Genomic DNA, 23,677 nt, shown 5'->3' with positions numbered 1-23,677 from the left:
GTTGAACTTCATAATGAATTAAATCTTAAAAACATGGGGTTCTGCTTTGCTAATAGTTGAATGGACATATTTAAGGATTGGACATGATCTATGCCTCAAATAATTTATAATTCAGTTCGAGAATAAGAATTTCATCTCCAGATCAGATTTGTCTGTGAATTTGCACTTTATTATTGACCAAATTACTACCATACATTTTCAACATGGCAAAAACAATTTTTTAAATGATTCCATTCTATACGATTGCTAACATTTTAATAAACAATTCTGAACTAAATGATTCAAATTCCATATAAATAGGAAATACTCGTGTTTAATTGAAATTGCCAATGAGAACAAATATCACGTTCCAAGATTTAATGGATCAGAACCAGCATGCAACCACTCGAAATTGCAATAACGAAACAATTTCGTTATATGCCTCTCGAAGTGTTTAGTTCAAGTCGTTAAATATGCAACAATAGTATAAGTGTTACATTTGAAACGAATAAAATGCAAGCGAATTCTATAGCAATTAAATGTTTCCTTTCCAAATTCATATGATTATAAAATTTATTTTTAGGAAACAAACAAGTTATGAAGATCCCAACTGATTTACATATTTGATTCAAAGTGTCATATTTCCATTTTGATTCAATTTCAATGCAGATGCAATTATCTTAAATCAAATTCAGCATTTAGATTCCTTTTGGCGTTATAACTTTCTGACAACGATTTTGGTTAATTTAGGACTTGTTTACTAAACGTGATGATTAATAAAAAACCATTTCATAGTAAATTTTTTGGCGCCATTTATTATAAAATTTGACATTTCATTTTTTTAACATTTCATAAATAACCACGAGAAGAAAACCGATCAACTAACATTCGCTTGCATTTTAATCGTTTGGCGATGACCCGATTAATAAGTTAATTACAATTGTAATTTTTTTAAAAATATAAGTTAAATTTGTACACAATATATCATGTATATTACAAATACAAATTATACAAATTTAATATATTATGCAATAATGTTACACTTATATTCGAAATCAATTATACGACTCCGTATTTTGTAATATACTCCGTATATTACAAAATACGAAGAAAGCGTTTATACTGCGAGGACAACTAATTTTTACTTTAACTCATTTCAGATTTCATATGTATTCACTTAAAATACATGCAAATCATAGTATTTGATTATCACGCATATGAAACACAATTTACTTTTAAAATGCATTTAGTTTTGTCGGTATTGCTTGTATACTCGATACTTTGAGGCGAGAAAATATTCATTGATATTTTCGAATAGATGTCGTATGAATCATTAATTCGTGAACTTTAAAGTTTCCGATTTTTTTACAGGTATACAAACATTCATTTAATCCATGCACGTTAAAAGACAATTTAAAAATAAGTTTTTAACTCTTAATTTCATATTCGATTGGCCACTTGAGCAATTTAAAGATCTAGTGATTTTTTTATGTACACGATTTTTATATAATTGGTATTAAAAATAAAGCACAAGAATTTATAAATCCATAGTAAAAATCCGTTATTATCAATTTTATGAGAAAAAATTACAAAATAGGATTCATAAAATTCCTACGATTTCGTGATCATTTCAGGAACCAAGTTTCCGAATCAAACGAGAAAATTAAAAAATGAAAAATTTCGATTTCAAAGAATGAATTTTTATTAGATTTTTATTTATATATTATTTTTCAAGCCTGAGTACATAACACTTCGTGAGAATAAGCGTCTGAAGATTACCAACTCCTCATTTTTAATATTAATCAGAAGTGAAAATTTAATTAAAAGAAGCTTCAGAATAGTTGATTCAATGCAGATTCAATAAACGCCGACAAACGATTAAAATTGGCGAAGATCCAAATCCGTTTTCGAATTGTTGAGAAAAGTAGAGGGAGGGAATGTCTCAAAGCGATTGCATCACATTAACAGCGCCATGGAGATTCGAACCCCTTAGTTTTACACTCAGATCTCTGGTGCAACTTCGATGCAAAGACAAATTTCAGACAAATTAATACCCAAGGACGCTTTCCCTTCATAATTTGTATCTACTGAGGGCAGATAGCCAATTCGAAATACGACAAAAAGTTCGTATTTTCAGCAAATTAAAACTAAGTAAAAGTTTATGCATAGCAGCACAAATTTATAAATTTTAATGTCGCATTATCGATGCAGAATTTTTTATAAATCCTATCACTAAAAAACAAAGCTTAATATGATTAACTTTTCAATGCTTGCCGATTTCGATGGGCAATTTAGATTCAACTTCATATTATTCATATATTCGCATGAATTAAAGCACATCCGCGAACTTTGAGTTTAATTATTCAGTTACTTAAAGCGATGATGAAGTGGGGTTTCGATTCATAAAAATGAATATCGTCTTTACCCATCTCATGAAAACTGTAGAAAAACATGCAAGAAACAGAATTTTAAAGTGAACTTATCAAGTTCAAACAAGCAAATTTCTTTCGAGTTCAAGTATGCGTTTTCACGATAAGGTTTTAAAAATGTATTCGAAATGTCGTAATTTGAGAGAGAAAAATAAATAAGAACTAATCGATGCGTTAAAATCGAAATATTTAATAGCGTACGGTATAGTACGCTTACGCAATAAAAGTAAAAAGACAACTTACCTTTTTGTTGTAATTGCTTCACCTTGAACCTTTGTTGCACTTCCGCCAAAGACGAAAATTGTTTCTTAAAAATATATGTAGACAACGTTCAAAAACGTTCCTAAAGTTTTGTATAAGTTTATATAAATGCTATGATAGCGCTAGCGAACTCAGCTTCGGAAATCAGCGACGAAATAAAACGTTAAAAAGGCTTGTAAACTTGTCGCCAAAACTTCTTTTTTTGACTTGGCAACCGTTCTGCTATTTAATGCATCAAACCAATAGTAGGCGGCTTGATAAACAAAAGTTTACTACTTTTTCCGTTCAACGGGTTGATTTTTTTTTTTTTTTTTAGTATAATGTCCAAAGTTCTTTGTAAAAGTTCATATATGTAGATTTGTTTGTATCTTCCCTTGAAGTGATAATCAGCTAATGTATAATTTCTACGAAATAGTTAGAAATGGAAGTAGTAAACATGAAAAAACGGTTCCCAAAAAATCAGAACGAATGAAAAAAACAACGAAATTGCTGCCGAAGTCGCTACTATCAAACTCAACACAACTGCCGTCAGGCTCAGTCAGAAACTAAATGTCAGGCAGCGGCACTGTACAGCACGATAAATGCGAACCGGAGCGCGCCTCATTATGTTAGTCTCCCTCCGCCGATTCTCATCTCTTCGCTTGACTCCTCCCACTTTCAGTTTCGCCGGTTCTTGACGCGGCGGACAAAAACTACCTGTTCTTGTTTTCCCATCAACACTTCTCATCATTCAAAGTGATTTCTCTGCCAATATTGAAAAATTCGTTCTTTGTTAAAAACTATTTTTCACAAATTGCAAAGGTGCTGAAGATAGAGTGCTGATGGGGGCGGAAGGTTACACCAGGACTAGAGTAAAAGCCCGCCTCAAGAGCACAAACGATTTGCGGGAGCATTTTTAGTGGTCAAGCAAACGTCAAGAATGCAAATTTTTTCTCCCTAATAGTCAAATATATTTCTAGTTCTGCTTTTCCCTGGATCCGAACAATTATGGTTTCACACTTGCGATGCAATTCCGAATTGTTTTCTGGTCTTTTTCCTAGTTTAATGCAACTCTAGTCGGAACGTTTATAAGCCTTTTTCTTTTAAAATTGTAGAAAAATATTGATCACATTGTTGGCCTCCTACACGGCACTAGATGTCTCTAGTGTTCTCTAGCAACAGCCAACACACCGTTTCCAAAACAACTCGTTATCTAACGAAGCCTAAAACGGGTGAATTTTTGCCTTTCACAAAAACATGTAGTTTGTAAATATTTGTTTTGACAGTTTGATTTGAGAAACTCAAAAAAATAGAAGTGTGTTTCAAAGTCGCAGTAAACGGAGCATCAGAGCGTTGACCGACTGTTTTTAGAGAGATTCCTTCCGTATTGAGACTACAGCATGGGAGATTTTGATTCAGGTTAGTTGTTGTACAGAAGGAATTTTCAAGCATTCTTTTGCTAGTTAATCCCTTCCTGAATCGCTAAAAAAATTCTTTTGTTTTTGAGAAATCGCGATGTATTTTTAGTTTGCTTTTTTTTTTAAAAAAATTTCTGCTAAATTCTGTTGTTGGGATAGAAAATTTATGATATCATTAAGTAAAAATACACCAAGCAGCATTTCTTAAAATGCAAATATTGAAAAAAAAATCCATTTGATATAATTTTATAGTTTTAAAATTGATGAGCTTTCGGAAGAAATCTTGATTTTATTTCTGAGCAAATGATGACTCATTCTCATTTAAAATGGTTAAGAATAATTGTCGGATGCATTCGTCAAATGGGAAAATAAAATCAACTTATAAAATCCAGATAATTGACAGCACATTTTAAAGTAATTCTATATCTTATTTTTTCAATAGCATCTAATACATGTATGTACCATTACACAAAATATATAATTATAAAAAACTACAGCAATACATATGATGATTCGAAGTTCCTAATGTTGAAATATTGTTTCAAATGTTGAAATATTGCAGCTACATTATTTAAAAAAAATTACAAAAATGAGATTTATTAATAATATATTTTGGAATTTCGAATCATTCTCATGCAAGAACTTCTGTTTAGGCTGCATTATATGATGAATATGTGACATATAATTGATATTTGAAATATATCATAAATATTGCCTTTTATCAGTTTGAGGTTACTTAAGAAATTCAATTACATTCTAAATTTTACAAAATTCTAATTGATAATCGTCTTTTATCTATTAGAGTAATTTTTCTTTCTAATTTGTTTTACTATATTTTCTTGCTTGCATTTCTTGTTCGATAGATTTTTTTTTTAAATTCATATTCATATTGTAATAAATGAGTTGAATCGTTTTTATAAATATTTAAAAGTAGAGATACAGTTATACTCACTTCTTTATAAATCATTCAAATTATGCAGCTGTTTTCAGAATTTTGTTTTTTTATAAAAATAAACGCATTTGTAAGGGTTCTGTCATAAATGCAACATTGGGAACAAATCGTGCATCGTAACAAATAAACAAATAATAATTAAAAATGAGTTGTTAATTTATTAAAAAAATTAAAAGTACCTTTATATATTTCCGAGAATAAAAAAAATAATACATGGATATTACCTTTTATATTAAACTTTTCGAAACATCATTTTCAATTTTTTTTTTTTAAATGAAATATTTTGTTTTCAGAATAAAATTTCTACGTTCGTTTTAATATATATCTATCAAAATACTTGGATGTATTTGAAATTTCCTATCAGAAGTTTAAAAATTTGTTCACATTCTTTATTACATGTTGTGTATCCATTTAATGTCAGAATTATCAAAAAATTTCTTTCTAGAACTTTTAACGAAGTTTGACATTTTGAATTTACCCGCTTATGGAAAAGGCATTCGCATTATGTCTTCAATTATTTCGTTGCATTTATAAATGAATTAATAGCAAGTTAAATGAATGAAACTTTGTATTTGATTCGAAAGCGATATATATGCATGGAATTTATACCAAATTTTTTATTGGGATGCAATACATTTTTCAAATAACTTTCAACATCTTTCTTCACTATCGCATGTCACTACAGCACAAAATATTATTAATACGTTAAAAATACTTACACATTAAACTACAAAAAAAATATGTTACTAAAAGTATAAAGGAAAACAATTATATAATAATCTTTATAGAATAGATAGTAGATTATAATGCCGTAATATGGAAAAAGCGTAACATGTATGATGCAAAAAATCGTTCCAAACGCTGTATACCGCGGACCTTTGAATCTGGAGCTAGCATATATGGAAATTAATTTTTTCTTGAGTGGTAGCTTCTCAATAAGAAATCGTTTTCATTTTTTAATTAAAAATATAAAAAATGTTTATACATTATTTACCTATTTTTAACTTTAATATTATTGCACACAATCATTTTTACATAATTTTAAAATTTCAAAAAAAAAAAAAGATTTTTAGTGATGCAAATTTTATTTTCTGTGTAATTTTTTTAAATATAATATTGAAATCTTTAAAAACGTTTTTAAATAAGTTTTATAGTAATGTTTCTTATTCTTATATTTGCTGTTTGAATAGGCATGTATACATGTATTCTGAGATTGTTTTTTTTTTTTTTTTTTTTTTTCGTACGTATTAGTTTTGCTTCAGTTAGATGCATTTTTTTTAATATTAAATAATCAAACCTAAAAACTTGCTACAAGGTTTCTCACTATAAGTTCGAATCTTTTTTTCTTCTATATTTAAAATACGTATTGTATTCACGAAAATATTAGATATATTTTCACGATCTGTTCTATTCTTTTACTTGAATGCTGCCATCCACTTCTTTAGAAAATATTGAATATAATTCCATAAATATAAGCTATAATCCTATAGACAAGTTTTTTTTCTTTCTCAAAAATTGGGCAAATTAGAAATATTAGCAGTCTAAGCTGGAAGGATTTTCGATATTTTTAAATTTTAATTTATCGTAAAAATTTGGTTTTCCTCCCGGAAATCACTGAAGAACATGTTAAGAATGAAATTTAAAAAAAAAATGGTGGGGCTGTTTATTTAACGGACGGTTTTAGATACTTATCAAATATTTTCATTGATGACAGTTATTTTTTGCTTTATAAGAAATAGGAATAACTTTTGCCCATACATTTATAAATGGAATACATATGCAGAGGAAAGTAGTTGAAGGGAAAACACTCTCGAATTTTTTTGTGTCTCAGCATAATCTAGTTATTATTCTATTTATTTCTAACTTTTAAATAGATGATATTGATTCTTTTTTTTCAGTAATATACACTCAGTCATTAAATACTGTACTAAAGATAAATTTCATTCGTTTGCTTTGTTCATACATTTGAAAAACGCAAATTTTCTTTGAAAAAATAACGCACTGTGACGTTGAATGATCTTCCCTCAAATTCGAAATGCATATTACATTACCTTTCCAGCTACTGATTAGCATTTTTCTTACTGTCTAATTCAGACCTGGTATTAAATTAACTTCATAAACACTGCAGAAAGTTATTTTTAATTCCACGCACCGTGACAATAGCGCACAAACTTATAATGAATAAAATCATCTAAACTTTTTTTTATTTTTTATTTTAGCCTTCATCAAAAATAAACCTATCTAGTAAGCACTGTTTACTTAATTTGGTAAAAATATGCATTTGTCTAAAACTTTTACGATGAATATTTAAATTTAAATTTAATGCAAAACTTTATTTAGGCAGCAAAATATCTTTCATCTTTTTAAGAAAATAAAGTTATGAATATTAATATTTAGTAGAGTATGCTATTTTTTAATGTCACCTCATTATTATTCATATAATCTGATAAAATAAAAATAAGCATTTTCTGCATCCTTATTTAATAATTAGAAAATCTTTTAAAATAAATTCAAAAATTGCAAAATATTACATACAGGATTTGGGAATATTGAATAATTCTATTTACATTTTAAAAATGAATTTAAAAATAACAATTTTCTAAAGCAACTGATTTTTTTTTATTTTAAAGCATTTGAAAGCATCTATTACTAACAAAATGAGTGCTAAATTAACATTTAATCTGTGTTGTCATTTTATCCATGTAGCACCTTCAGTTTTGATAATTATATCTCTAGAGCTATGAAGATATATCCTTTCAATCTACCTACAATTTTTAGATTTTTTTGTTAATGTGAAACAATGACTTTCTGCATGAAACATATTCAATCAAAATTATTCCAAATATTATTCGGAAATTAAAATTGTAATAAACAAAATTGTTAATCAGTCCTTGCAATATATGATTCCAAATAGAATTTATAGTCAAATAAATGTCTCTGAAGATTAAAAAAACTTTCTAATTTCCGAAGTATTATAACAATTTAATCTTAATTCCAACTTAATTGACTTAAACAACTTCCAATAATCCAACTTAATTGATAAATCCTTACATTCTGCGCTCAATATTTTTTAAATCAAACATTTTGCAAACAAAGGATGATAGCCTAAAAGCATCATCATTAAAAGCGAAAGTGAAAATTCTGGAGTGGGGTTAATGGTTAACAAATAATTTTTTCTATAATAAGGTTAATATTGATTAAGCATGCGATTAAAAGATTTGATGAGACTATAAAATTGTTCAGAATTCCATTACTATAATAAAAACAATTAATTATTACAAAATTTTATTTAAATTCCTGCTTAAGGAATTTATTAAAATTAAAGAAATAAATTAAAAATATGTACAATTAATGTCATTGCTGATGATTATTTCAATTTTAAAATAATATAAAAATATTTTTGTGGGATGTAAATTTGTCGAAGATATCGAGAGAGAATATTATAACTTCAATTAATTGAAAATATATTTAACATTTTAAAAGTTATCATTCAAGAAGTAATTATGCTAAATGTGGTTGTCATAGGTCTAAAGAAATATTACATTCAGGCAATTTTGTCTTTACACAATTTACAGATAATAAATAGGCCTAAAGCACTTCATTTTAAATTTAGTAGAAACATAAGGCACCTCATAACAGCAGACTTACCATTTTCCAGATGTCATTTGTTGAAGTTCACCCAATGAAAACAAACCAATCATGCATTTAATAGAAGCAGGTGAAATTTTCAAATAAATGTATGCTTTCATAGCGCAGATGTTTTTTACATGATCTTTCGATATTAAATAAAATTATGAAACGACTAGAGTTATAATTTTAACTCAGGAAAAATCCTGAAATTCACAATTTTATACTTGTCTGATTTACAGTTTTGAAATGGCTATGCGATTTTTCATTCGATCGATTTTCCTTTTATTTTGAATTATTTACATCTAATCTGAAATCGTTATATTGAATGAAATATTCAAATGACTTCAGTGCAGTAAACTGGTCTTTGCTTTCGATTACAATAAAAGAAACCAAGACGTAGTAAAACATGAAAGATTTCATTATATAAAAGATATATTTAACGGGTAAAATTTATCTTTATGAAGTAACATAATAAGTAAGAATTACCTATATTAAAATATCTGCCAATGAATTAATTATGTTGAATGAAAAAAGTACACTTTATTATGGTACAAAATTAGGGCAAAATCTTTAAGGGGCTCTTTGGCGACGCAAATTTTGGAGTCCTTCCTTTCCAACCAAAATTTCAAAAACTTATATAACGATAAATTAAAATCGTTTAGCAAGTTTAATTTAGTTGTAATACCATCCCATTTTAAAGAAACACAAGGGTTATTTCAGATGAACTTCTAACCTTGAATCACGTTTATATGATGAAGGCGACATCTGAACTGGCTGCCCCCTCTTCAAACTTCCTCACCTCAGGGACGAAAAAATATCTGGCCCCGAGGGATTTAATGGCACCAGACTTCTTTAGGTGGTAGTTCTTTGGTGGAATCGGGTTTCGAGCCTAGAACCTCCAGTTCCAAAGTCTAGTCATCATCACCTGGCTACCGTGGCCCGTTTTAAGTTGGTGATTACGACACACCAAAATAGCAAAAAACTTAGTTTCGAATCTTTTTCTAAGAAGTTGGTTTCGCTATATCAAGCATAAATAATTTCAAAACTGAAACTTTAAAGTAATTTTCAGCAAAATAGTAGAAAATAAAACGTCGAAACTTTTCTTAATGTAATCAAAATATTATTTAAATGAAGAATCGGACATTTTTAAAATTGTGAAACTCCCCAATGCTTTCTAGAATTATAACACAATTATAATATGTGTAAGAGCTTGTAGATAGTAATTAATTTGAAATGTGATTAAAATAATGTTCCACAGTTAGTTCAAACAATATTTTTAATTGGAATAAATTCGATTGCACAGCCTTTATAGTTAAATGAAAGCGCGAACATAAATAACCGCAAGAAAGTCTTGAAGTTTCAGGGCCCTTATTCAATTGCCTACTTTGCGTATTTAATAAATTGACTCTGTATGGAAAAGTGATAGACAAACTACAATTTAAAGAGTTTAAAAGTTCCATTCGACATTCGCCGATATTAAAATAACTGTATTAAGTTCATTTGTCTATTAGAAATGTTTATCAATTATATAACTTCTAAAACTGCAATTGCAGTCTCAATTTCATTCATCATATAATTACTGAAGATCTTAAATATTTCAGATCTTATTTGAGTTTTATAACATATTCTATTGGACTGTCAATTTTTTTTCATTAATTGCAATTTAATTATCAAATTATCTCCTACATATAATCTCCTACATAATAATATAATAATAATAATTTATTTCATATAACACATTTATTTAAGTTGTATTTTTCATATTCGTGAAGTTGGAGTTATACTGTCGATTTTTCATTCCTTGATGTAGTAAAATTTTGAAATTTTTAAAAATATGTGAGAAATCTGAAAAAAAGAAGGGAAAATATTATTTTTCAAATTATATAATATTATAAGAACAATAAAATGGATTAAATGATATTTGAATACTGTCCAATGAAATATATGCAAATAAATTTCTTGAAGATTATGCAATTAAGTTTCTCATACTCAGCACGAAAATCAATATAATGAATTGAAACTTCAATCTTAATCAGAGGGTCGGACTAAAGAAAAAAAATTAATTAATTATAATTGTAACTTTAACTGAAAAAAATTGAAATTGGAAAAATTTGGGATTAAAAACAGTTAACAGAAATTGTTCTATGAATAAAGAAAATATTTTTTTTTTGATATTTTACCGGTCATTTCTCTCAACTTATAACAATTATAGTTAAAAAAACGATTTTTTTTGCTACGTTTAAAATGTGATGAAGAACCGACAAAAATTAAAACGATGTTATAAAGAATGTCTAGTTCTCAACTAACAATATGGGAAAAAAACAGAAGGAAAAAAAAGGCCTAGAAACTTTGCTTTTGTTTGGAGCTTTTTAAAATTTATCATACAACAATTTAAATACCATATATCTTTGTGATATGATTTCAATTCATTTCATTGGCGTTTTTTCAATTGAAAGGCTTTATAATCATATTCATCTACTATGTAGGCTAAGTAAAATAGTGCATAAAGAAATCAATTATTTTTAAATTGATATGGCTGAAATCTCAAATGATCCACACACACACACACACACACACACACACACACAAAAGCAGAAAGAAATTAATAATGAAAAAAAAACACCTCGGGAAATAATAAATAATAATGAATAAAATTTAACCGTTATTATAGATTTATCATACATCTATACTTCAGCTGATGGTTTTCGAATTCACGTGATATGAAATTTCTAAATATTTTCTTGGTAAAACGTGCTTAGATGCTTAAAGGTCGTCATGCTTGCTTCCTAAATATTTTTTTTTCTTCTTTTAAACATTGAGAGTTGCTTCAAGTAATTAGTAATGTAAAAGTTGTTTTCTGTAATATCTACTGTATGAAAGGAAAACACTGTGCCTTTGATCAAATTATTTGAATTATCTAACAGAGAGAAAAGTAACAGTCGTATCAGAAATATAATTTTCAGGAAAAATCCAGCATTTTAAAACATTTTCAATCAGATTTAATATAAGGAAAACAGATGAACCAGAATATACTTTTTTTATTTTTTAAGTATTCTATATAATATTTCACATTACCGAAATCATGAATATTTTAAAAATTTATGCTTTTAACTTAGATGTACCGACAACTGACTGCTTTCAGTTAAATCTGAGCTACAAATATCCTGTCTGATACGTGCATTCTACCAAACAATGATAGCTAGAATGTTTCGACGAAAACTCTTCAAACGATAAAAGATTCGAACACTCTTTTTATCAATGGGAAGACCGAGGTGAAAACGATTTTTTTCCCCCGAAAATACTTACGAACACATGGAATAAAATGAGGAAATATCTTCAATCCAGAACCTTTTTTTTTGGCTCTGAATTCCAAGAAAGGAAAAGAAAATGCATTTATTTTTTTTAAATCGATTTCACACTAGATCTACTCAATATATTGATGGGCAAAATATTATTGGATATTTTATATCTCTGAGACGCAGGGGTCAGACCGCGTCTCGAGTCGTTTTTCACACACCTGGCACACCATTATGCCTTTTATAGTAACGCATCAGCTGAGGGTCACCCCCATAAAGTGAAAAACCTGCTTCTGCTTCATTTTCTGCTTTTGTTCAAATTTATTGCCGAAAATTTATCCGATAATTCATAACCACCTTGTTATATATTATTCGCTCGGAAGGTTTTTGTTCAAGATACAATGCATGCCTATTTTTATCGAATATCTCTCTTGTGCTAAAAGTAGCACGCTTGAAATAAAAACATTTAAAGCATTAGATAGATTTCGAAAGGGGTATTCCACTGGTGATAAAAAGAAAAAATTGCATAAAATTGCATTGAATAACTATAATTTGAATGAATATTTGGTATGTTCATGTAAGTATCATATGGTTGATAAATAATTTTTAAATATCACATTTGATACAAAGAAGAAACTTAAGCTTCAAAATATACAAAGATAAATTTTATTTGCAGTAATGCGTAGTTTAAATTGTTTACAGTACATAATTGCCCATATCGGGCTAAAATATTATTTTTCATATCTATTAATATATTATCTATGAAACCGGAGTCCTGACATAGGGGTAGCTCATCTTCCCCGTGTTCTGGGCGTCCCGGGTTCGAATCCCGGTTTGGACATGGCTGTTCTTCATCAGTGTTCTATCTGTGAGATGTGTGAATGTGCCCCCCCCTCCTGTAAAAAGGGGTTGTACAAGCGAATGTGTGAGTGTCACCTTCATATGAGCTAGAAGTCAGACTTCAGCCCTCGGGAGCTCAGAAGCTACTGCACTCCCTTTCCGTGGTAACGCGGACACGGCATCATTATCTATGACGATGTTAATGTCTGTTCATGTTTCTGCATGATATGTTTAAATGTGTGCATTAAATACAAAGTTTAGTAAATATTCCATTACTTTTTTATAAATGGTGGTAAAAAGGAAATTTATTAAGAAAAATAATTTAAGTCTAAATTTTGAAAATACTATAATAAGAAGTGCTAAAGTTAAAAAAAAAAAATACAATCAATTTGTGTGTATATATATATAATATGCCGAAGAAAATTACTCCTATATTTCATTAAATATAGAAAACATAACAAAAATATTTTGTGACATTTATTATTATATAAACTATTAAATTGAATCTGAAAGAACATATTACAATGCAGTTTTAAAATGTACAGTGTTTTCATAGGTATTTTTCTCAAATCTTAATTTAGACCAGATACCTTTAATGACCAATTAGTTCGCTGGGAATTATCATTTGCGATTAATTTTATTTATACCATCTCACACGTAATTTAATTTTCGTGATTTTCTCAAAAAATATTTCTAAGATTGTGATAGATATTAAATCTCTATTGTTTTAATAACTTAACATTTGTTTTGTTTTGGCTGCGTTTGTGAAATTTCCTAATGGAGTCAAATCCCAAGACATCACAGTGCCATTAAAAACTGTAGTATTCTGGAAATGAAATTTTAAGTCCTACATTGTCTTCCATGATAATATCATTTCATTTTTTAATTCCTTATATGAATTGCTCTACTAATTAACACAGTCTTACCACTTTAGATTTATACAAAGAAAGAAAATCACTCGGTTAAATAAGTATAAAATGAAACAAAGAAAACGGTTTGGATTTTCACAGTATCAACGTCTATTGTTGAAAATAATGCAGAAATATAATTTAAAAAATTATCAAAACTCAGAGAAAAACAATTGCAAGAGAGCAGAACTGGTATCACTAAAAATATAACTTTAAAAAATTATAATGGCGTAAAAATATATTTTTTTGTATAGTTTACTGACAAACTTAAAATTTCGTCTGATTTTTAATTAATTAAAATTCTAAGATTTCAAAAGTCTCTCTACTGGTGCACATGTCCATCTTCCAAAGAATATCTGTGCAAAAAGGAAATAAATGGCTTATTTTGTACAGCGCAAAGATACACATAGGTACGAAGTATATACTTCTTATAAATTAGATAGGATTTAAAAACATTAATATCTCGAAATATCCAGGAGAATTTACTATATTTCCCAAACATTTTTTTAATCTTTTTGATGGGATGATTGCAAATTTACAATACTGTTGTGTGTATAAAACGATATGGTTTCTTTTCCTCTATAGTATTTTGGAAACAATATTAAAACTTTTATGTGTGATTCAAAAATGCAGCGTATTTGAAAAGAAAACATTGCTTCAAATCTTCAAAAGTAATTACTCTTACATTTTCTCTAATATATAAATCGATTAAAAATTCCCTTGCACTTTTTAGAATTTAAAATTAATCTTTGCACTTTGATACATTTCGAAAATTTAAAAAAAATTATGAATTATTCAGGGTTCTAAATTGAAATTATTTGTAGTCAAACTAATTTTTATTAATCATTATATTAAAATAATATTTGCATGATAAAATAATTAGTCGTGGTTCATTGGTAAGCGTAGGAGATTTTTAATGACTTAGCCGAGGCATTAAATGTTAGGCTAATCAGAACTTGATATAATGAGCCTATAAATAAACAATGTATATTTGTTATATCTGAAGTTATTCAGCCATAACTAACTTGGTGAAAGATGAGAGGTAATTTGAATAGATATAGTTATAAAAGTGAATTAATTAGTTTATAGACTGTCTCATATTGAATTATAACAGTAATTGTTCAAGATTTATTAAGGATATGATGGTAATTCATTAATTTATAATGAATTAAAATAAATTCGCATTTAATAATTTTTTAGTAAAATTCATGCATTGATTTAGTCCTTCACTGTATACTATATCCAAATTGATACATTTACTAATATCAATTTAATAATATTATAATGCTTTGTAGATTTTTTTTGTTCATTTTCTGCTGTTAAATATGAACTTCTAATGAATAAAACATATATTTTTTTTATTTTGAAATTTAAATAATTGTGCCTAGAAGGATTAATCTGTAATTATGCCGCTGAATTAATTTTACCTATAGTTATTCTTTATTCGAAAAATAAGTTGCCATTTCTTTTTCAAGTAAAGGAAATATTTGACTGAAAATATTTTGGTTTCAGAAGAAAAAAAAAATAATAAAAAAAAAGAGTTAACGAACTTTTTCCGACCGGATTTAACAACAAAAAAAAAAATAATTATCATACATAGAAGAAAAGAATGAATTATTTTTTTTAGTAATTAGATAGTTGATGGAAAAAGTTATCTGCTTTAGAATTTCTTTTAAAGGGAAGAAATTTTTGATAAAACATATTTGCAGTATCTTTTCTTTTATAAAAGCATGGAGAGAGCAAAATCAAGAAGTTTTCTATAATCAAATATAAAATAGGAGAAGGGTAAAAACATAGATATAATTTTATTTGGTGTATTTTATAGGTATATTTTTATTGCATTTATATACTTATTAGGTATATTTTATTAGAATAGATAGATATTATAATTCATTTTTGTTAAAGTTTATGAGTTAATAATGATTTAGTAGACCTGAAAGGACTGAATGCTTCGGAGACTCATTAACACGTAACTGGAGACATGAAATTCCTCACGGTAGTAGAGGCATGAATTCAAAAAGTCTCCATTACTATTTTTCTTTTCGTCTTTTGTAAACAGCATTGGAATTTATTTTGGAAACATAATACATTCTGGAAATCATGTAATTACCAAAAATATTAAAAATATTAATATTACATTTTAAATGTTATAATATTAAATGTTGGATAGAGGTTAGAAGAGAAGCAATCTTTTAATGATTATTTACTTCGTTTAGATATTATGGAATTACACGAATGCTAATAACTGTTTGAATTTAACAAATAAAAATGAATAATACAATACGAACTGCATTGCAAATTGTGTAGAAATTAACTGGTTCCTTATATATTTTTTCAATCACAATTCCAGAGACGTGGAGTCAATGACTCCATAAATAACAGGAAAAACTTTGAAAAAGAATAACTCGGTTATAAGCTTAGAATTTGACAATATATTGCTAAAAGAACAACTTGATGGAACTGGGGAGATGATTGTATTCAAGGACAAAAATCCATGTGATAATCAGAGCTAATGAACAAAGCAGTCATTTTGAATCTCGTCTTCAGTTAAAACTAATATTAGAAACACGGAAACTTTAAAACAATGCATTATAATTGAGAATATCTTTAAATACTTTCCACAGCGAAACGCAGTTGAAATTGGCCACTGATATTTTGTGAAATATTTCTGACATACGCTTATTTAAAATATCAGGAAATACAAGGAAATTTAAAAAGCCCATGCAATATAACTACATTCATATAATTCGAAAAATAACGTAATTTTGCATATAATAAACTGTTCTCCCAGCAAAGGATAACTCGTATGTATAAATTCTCTTTGATAACATAGAAGAAGGATTAATTTCGAGTATAAATTATTCAAAGTTTCCCTAGCGTGGCTATGCTGCTCGTAATCCGTCAATAACTTCATAGATTCTCGGTTAAGCAGCTTAGAAAATTGAGTTTTGTCAATATTTGTGTTTTGTTTAGGAATGCGTGGCGTGTTTATGTTTCGATTTCAATATTTGATATATACACGAGAAAAATGTAAAATCCTATTTTCGTAGTTATTTTCTAATTTTTGTTATTTAAATGTAACATTTTATTGAAGAATGTATATGAATTATTTATGCTTGAAAAGATATCAAATGCAAGAAAATTTCAGTGTTTCTCAAGTATAAAAAAATGCATCTTTTTCGATTTTTGTTGTACTGTATTGTTACGAAACATATCTTAGTGATGAAAACTTAAATTATTTTCGTTGAATATTAAATTTTCAGTTTTAATATTGACTAAAAGAGGCGTTCGTCTAGACAGATTCTTATCCGTTAAAAATATCTGACTGAGATAGGACTGCTATAGATTAATTAATTAATTGCAAAAAATTGCCGTAAAAAATATAATTTGCTTCAGAAATAAAATAAATATTATTTTAAGACATTTTAAGTATAAATAGATAGCAGTAGGAAAAGTTTGGCTTCTTACAATGGGATCTTTCCTATTCATGATATTCAAAAGCACTCAAATAAAAATAATTACTAAAATCGGATTGAAACAAATGATGATACACTAACAGAAAGAAGTAAGAAATCAGACATCTAACATTCTTGGGGTATAAATGTTGAACTTTATAAAATAATGAATTCTGCCAAATTTTAACACCGAGAAGTAAAATCAGTATGATTAAATGAACAATAAAATGAATAAATTTTTACAAAAAAGTGCTAATGATATTAAAAATATTTCAGAATTTTTACATAAAAGAAAATTAATCGATTGCGAAAATTGTAAAATCAATTTCGGAAACTTAGAAATCTGTGTCTGCGTTTTCTCTAAAATGCAATTCCAAATATAAGATAAAAATAGTAGGGACCTCAGTTCATTTACCGTTGCTACAATCCAGCATTTAAAAGTAAAAAACAAGATGTGAAGCCTGCGATCCCGTAAATACATAATGTTCAGAAAGACACAAAGTAAAACTAATACAACTGATACAACTGGTTATTTAAAAAAAAAAAAAAAAAAAAGCACCGTACAGAACCGAATAGAAGTTGACTAGACACCAAGAGAGTGCTACCAAAGATAATTCTTATAAAAGAAACTTTTATTTTCGTGTTGATTGCAACGATCTAGTAAACTAATATAAATAAATTCCAAGAAGATTGAAATTAAATATAAAAATCCCAAGTCCTCTAACTTTAACTAGCCTTGCATCTGTAAAGTAGTTGAAAGTTGCCGTGACTCAGGTCATTAGCATTTAGAAAACTATAAAAGGCAGCATCAGTGGAGATTGCGAAATTATGTATTTTCACGTGTCTGAAAACTATAGAAATAGTTCTATGAAATTGAAAAACTTTGTTCACTTACAAAGTTCCATTATATAAATTACCGATGTTTTAAACTAATTGTGTTTAAATGTATATAAGTTATATTATATAACATCAGGATCCCAATCAAGATTGTTTAACTAATGATCATTGGTCTTTTTATTTTAATACCGTTCAAATATATCATTTGCTATATGTAAATTGGAATCACAATAAAGTGTATTTAATTGTGAACTGTCATATATTAAGGAACTTTCTTTATACTGTTGAAATGGGTTTGCATAAACACAATGAAACATTATAAGGAAAGGAGCAAATAGTGTTGCCAACTTATTTGTTTCAAATGAATTAAAAATTGCTTTTTAGATATTTTATTTTTGACATCATAATGTTTCTAGGTTGGATAAAGTACAAGACGTGACATACTAGTTGCAGAAATTATTCAAAAATATTACAAGACAGACCGTTTGACCTACAACTGCCAAACTGAATATATTGTCTCTTGGATAATAGAATAAAAAATGAGTTTAAAAATTTTTAAGTACAGTTTTTACTAAAAAACTTCAATTTAAATGTGTTCAGTGTTTGTAACGTTTTATTACATTATTTTTACACTACTTAAAAGTTAAAACAATTTTTTGGTGATATTTATTGTATTTTTGAGCAATTTGTTCGTTATATTTAAAGATTTTTTCAAAATCTTAAATGCAATTGTATAATAACTACTTTCCTTTAAGTAATACTTTTTATAAAATCAAAAGTGTAAATGATGAATACAAAAATTTTAATAGCTGTTGTACAATTTTATAAAAGTAACAATTAATTCTTTTCAATATATTGTTAACTGTAATTCTATTCTGGCTGTTATTCGGTTAACAGTATTTTAGGTATGAGTGTAATCGATTAATTAATGCAAGGCAGAGTAGAAAATACCATGCACATTGATATAGTGCTTAATAAATAAAAGAAATTATTATTTTCAGTTCACTAAAGATGTAAATATATGGTAACATCAGTAGTTTCATTTCTTTGCAAAGAAATCTTTTAATGTTGCACACATTCAAATCAAAACTATTTTCTAGGATAGCATCGAAGTAAATAATGATTGACTAATAGGGAAAAAAATGTGATGCCCAATACGTTATTTTTTTTAAAAAAATGATGAAATAATTAACAATGGCTTTCAATTTGGTTTGGGAATGAAGAATATAATAAATCAATGTAAAATAATAAAAATTGAGATCTACAACTCTTTGCTTATTATTCAGGCGTATATTTATTCGCTCACCACTTTAAACATAAAAAGAAAAAAAAAAACTCTCAGTTGCTAGATGCCAAAACAGAAATTTGGAATTTTGATCCGATAATGATCCAGGCCAAAAGGGCAAGGATATTTTTAACCTCGTTCAGAGTTACAAACAGCAACGGACTATTATACAAATTAATTAAACATAATTTAAATGTTTGTTGCTATTATTCCATAATATTCATAGAATGGCACTCTTTTCATCTTTAAATCTTCTTAATTAGCTATGCATAATTATTTTTATTAAAATAATGAAAAATTTACATTACTTTTTGCCGTTTAAATTCCAAATTTCTATGCTTTGAATTATTTTCAAAGAATGTTTCAATTCGATATTCATAGGTTCACCTATATACTTTTCCAGGGCGAAACTATATATATATATATATATATATATATATATATATATATATATATATATATATATATATATATATATATATATATATATATAATTTGTAATTAATATGCATTAAATTATGATTGAATTAATATATAAATACTATCAAATAAATTATCTGTAAGGACAGCTTGCGCATCTTCCTCTTTCTTTTTATCTTTTTAAACTATTTGTTTCACTCGTTTCCCCAATTTCTAAAGTGCTCTCACGATCATTTCTTTACTCTCTAGTATATAAAGTATACAAAGAGAGAGCATTGTAATAATCGAAAATTCCGAATTCTAGATTTCGACGAATCTCTACGTTTCATATTTGATTGTGTTTGAAAAACATATTTTTGTGTCTGTCTGTTAGCATAACTCTCAAACGCTTTCAAACATAAGGAAGAAATTTGATATAGAGTCTTTGTACTAAACTTGTAGATTTCTACCCAATTTTGAATAAAATCCATTCAGAGAAAATCTGGTTATTCGAGTTCAGGTGAACAGGATAAAGCTTACAGAGATGGATTGACAAAATTCGATAATCAATTAAAATGTAGATCTCTATCATATTTGGAACCAATTATATCCAGGAGTTTTCTGGAAATTCCAAATCTATTCAACCTAAAAAAAATTCCAAATTTACCCATTCTATCGCTGTATAGCCTTGTATGCATATAAATACATAAATTAAAAAAAATCAATACATTTAAACGAAATTTGATTCAAAGTTTTAGAGTCTAATAAGTAAGTTTTTATCAAATTTCAAACCAAATCTATCAAAGAATTGATCGCCTGCTTATCTACACTTTCTCACGTATATGAACACCATAACACAAAAATGTAACGACTTGGATGAAGGTATGTGAGCTTGTGGATGCAGTTATAGTTCTAGGTAGATTTTTTTAAATAATAGAAGAAAGGCCTCCAAAATTCTTTTATCTTTCTAGTCTTTTGTATTAACTGCATTTCAAGGATTAATTGCCAAAAATCCCAAATATGGCATGCCAGATTCGACAAATATGCTGGATTCATGCCAAAGATCGATTTTTCGCAACTACTATCCGTCAATGGCATACACTTAATACAAGTGTATCTAATTTCTTTATTATAATACAAAACACACAACTTTCGTATGTGAAAAAAAAAAAAAAAACTGATCAGTCATGGTGTTTATGGCCTTGCTCAAAATCCCTCATTTCTGTGCTCAGTTGGGGACTTTTACGTTGTTTAAGTAGCTTAAAAATTGGAATTCGTAATTATATGAATTAATCATCATTTACACTGTTTAACTATTTGCGTTAGCATCAACAATATCCAAAATTATTTGTATGAAAGTGTATGTATCATCAATTGTAATAAAAGCATGTTAATTATATGTGCCATTAAAATTTCGAGCTCAAAATCTTGCAAAATATTTTATAATATATATATATGGTGCCCTATGCATCTAAATAAATAAGTTAATTGCATTTTTTTATTTAATATGAAAGATTTTTTAAAAAAAATATTTGAAAATTCACATTCGAATTTTTTCAGCAGTTTTTAGCCGAATTAAATTAAGGTTTAGGATAAAAAGTAAAGCAGATTATAAAGCAGAATAAATTATGCACTCAAAACGAATTTTGATAAATTGTGACTCTTTATAAAATTTGCAAGGAAATTATCTTCGTAGTGCATTAAAAAATCAATTTATCGATTCTCTCAAGCTGTGAATCATTGGATTTCCCAGATTTCGATTGCAGATTGATTCTTTTGTACATGATGTGCACGCAATATCCTGATTAACAAGTTTTTTTTTCGTGCCTAAGCAGTAGATAAGTTTAAAAAATTAAGAAGCAATTCATAGTTGTTATATATAAACAATCAAATATATATAAGAATTATAAAATAAGGATTGCGTGTTTGTTTCTTTATATCCTCTTTGACTACCTGATTTTTTTGAGTTATCAAAGATATTAATATAATTAATGCCCTAATTTAAAAGATATTCTTCATTCGAAACTTCTCCAAAAATTAAAAGTTCACAACGGCCTCATGACACTGTCTCTTTTGCAAAATTGAAGGATTGTGGGCCAGTCCTTTTCGCCGCTGGGTGGAATGTTTCCCCGTCGGAAATAAGGAAGATTGAAGAAGGATCGAATAATGTGTTAGAATTGTCATTTAGACACAATTCAAAGTTATGCAAATCAATCCTCAAACAGAAAAAAAAATAATATAGCTTCAAAACGGGAATTTTAATTCCAATTAACCTATCTACAACTAGTTTGTCCTTAATTAACTGCAGTTAATATTTTTAAAGACTAATTGATTAAAGCTTTTATTTTTTTAAACTGATTTATATCTAAACAAATTATAAGAAGTATTTTTTTTTTACCGAGATACTGAAATTAATTTGCATTCAGCTTGTTGTCAAGCAAAATTTAAATGCAATGAAATATTGCTGTAAATTTGTTTATCTATCATAAACATTTGTGAATTTCTTATCTAGAGGACTGCAAATTCGTTGAATCTATTAAATTGCAAAGCTTTTGTAAAAAATCTACAGGCCGCGATGGCCTGGTGGTAAGGTCTCGGCTTGTGGGCCGTTGGGTTTCAGGTTCGAGACCCGATTCCACCGAAGAACCGCCGTGTAAGGGGGTCTGTTGCACGTTAAATCCGTCATGCCAAACGTCCTCCCGCTGGTGTGGTGTGGAGAGGGGGGTGCCAGCTCAGGTGTCGTCCTCGTCATCTGACCGCGGTTCAAAATTACAATCCCAAAATAGCCCTAGTGTTGCTTCACAACGGGACGTTAATATAACTAAACTAAACTAAACTAAATTAAACTAAACTTTGTAAAAAATCTCTGCTTCCAATACATACATTTCAGAAGAATGATGAAATAGTTTGTGATTTTTTTTTTTTTTTTTTTTTTTTTGACTTGAAACAGAAGCTAGAACATTGAACGCTTGTTATACAAATGGTAATTATCAATAAGCAAATTGTTGGTTTTCAATTCTGAGTTTAAAATAAACTCACTTGTGTACTATTTGAAATAATGAGCACGAATTTTTAAGATAATGATTAATTCTTAATCTCATAACCAAGCCTTATACATAAATGTCACCCACCACAAAAATCCTAGTGAACGTATAATTTAGTTGATTGTTTTAAATAATTGTGTATTCATTCAATATTAAAAGCCACGAATTATTGATCTATATTATTAGAATGTCATTTCCTCCTTTTCAATTGGGTATTTGCAATTAAAATCATAGAATGCACCGGAATTTACAAATTAACTTGCTGTAAAGCATTTTGAGATTGTATAAATGTGTAGATATATGATGTAATTGCAATTAATTTTGACAAATCTACTTCAAATTTCTACTATGATGGGGGTTAAAACTTTTGGGGGAAAGATCTTTAAGAATATCAAGGACTAGATGATCTAAAAATTTCTAAAGAAATCTCGACGGCCTTTCAATACATTTCTAAATAGATGCCATAGTTGTTGCTTTTCACCAAAGAGTTTTTGTAAAAAAGAAAATAAGCCATACTCTGTCAAAAGCATATGGATCAACGCCAAATATTTGATGATGGTTCTCATATAAGATTGCTATTTCTGGATATTCTTTCTGGAAAATAATAATAGTTTGGCTCATAATGGCATTGTGGCATTTTTTGGCATTTGATCCCTGATCTCCAAGCGATAAAATGTTTTGTAAAGCTAAATTTCAACATTTGTAGTGAAAGCTGACATTCGGAAAAATCTCTGTTGCCTATCTTCTATTTTTTTTTACAAATGGGGTTATTACTGCCTATGCCTTCAATAGAATGTTGCAGTTTCATTTTTGTTAGATCAAAGAAGAGCTTATCTTTATCTGTTTTTAAATAATAATACAAAAAAGAAGTTTGAAAATTTCTTTACTGTTTATAGAACAAAAAAGAACTGTAAAAAGCATTTGTTTAAGAAATTTTCTGATTTATTTGTTGTTGACAAATTCTA

At 27.8% G+C, this 23,677-nt stretch overlaps 1 protein-coding gene across 7 annotated transcripts in view; it reads right to left on the bottom strand.

Annotated features, from left to right (window-relative positions):
• Window positions 1–3,358, bottom strand: part of LOC129962076 (ELAV-like protein 4) — a 67,875-nt gene extending 64,517 nt beyond the window's left edge. For 2 of the 7 annotated variants that reach the window (XM_056075788.1, XM_056075789.1), the window contains exon 1: window positions 2,652–3,354. The gene's annotated coding sequence lies outside the window, so the exon portion shown is untranslated. Of the gene's footprint in view, window positions 1–2,651 lie in introns of all 7 variants that reach the window. The other 5 variants (XM_056075792.1, XM_056075790.1, XM_056075795.1 and 2 more) reach the window with 5 other exon arrangements.
• Window positions 3,359–23,677: the final 20,319 nt, after the last annotated feature.

This window comes from Argiope bruennichi, chromosome 2 (genome assembly GCF_947563725.1).
Source record: "Argiope bruennichi chromosome 2, qqArgBrue1.1, whole genome shotgun sequence".
Taxonomy (NCBI): Eukaryota; Metazoa; Arthropoda; class Arachnida; order Araneae; family Araneidae; genus Argiope; species Argiope bruennichi.
Note: the sequence above shows the minus strand (reverse complement) of the source record. Positions and strands in the feature narration are given on the sequence as shown.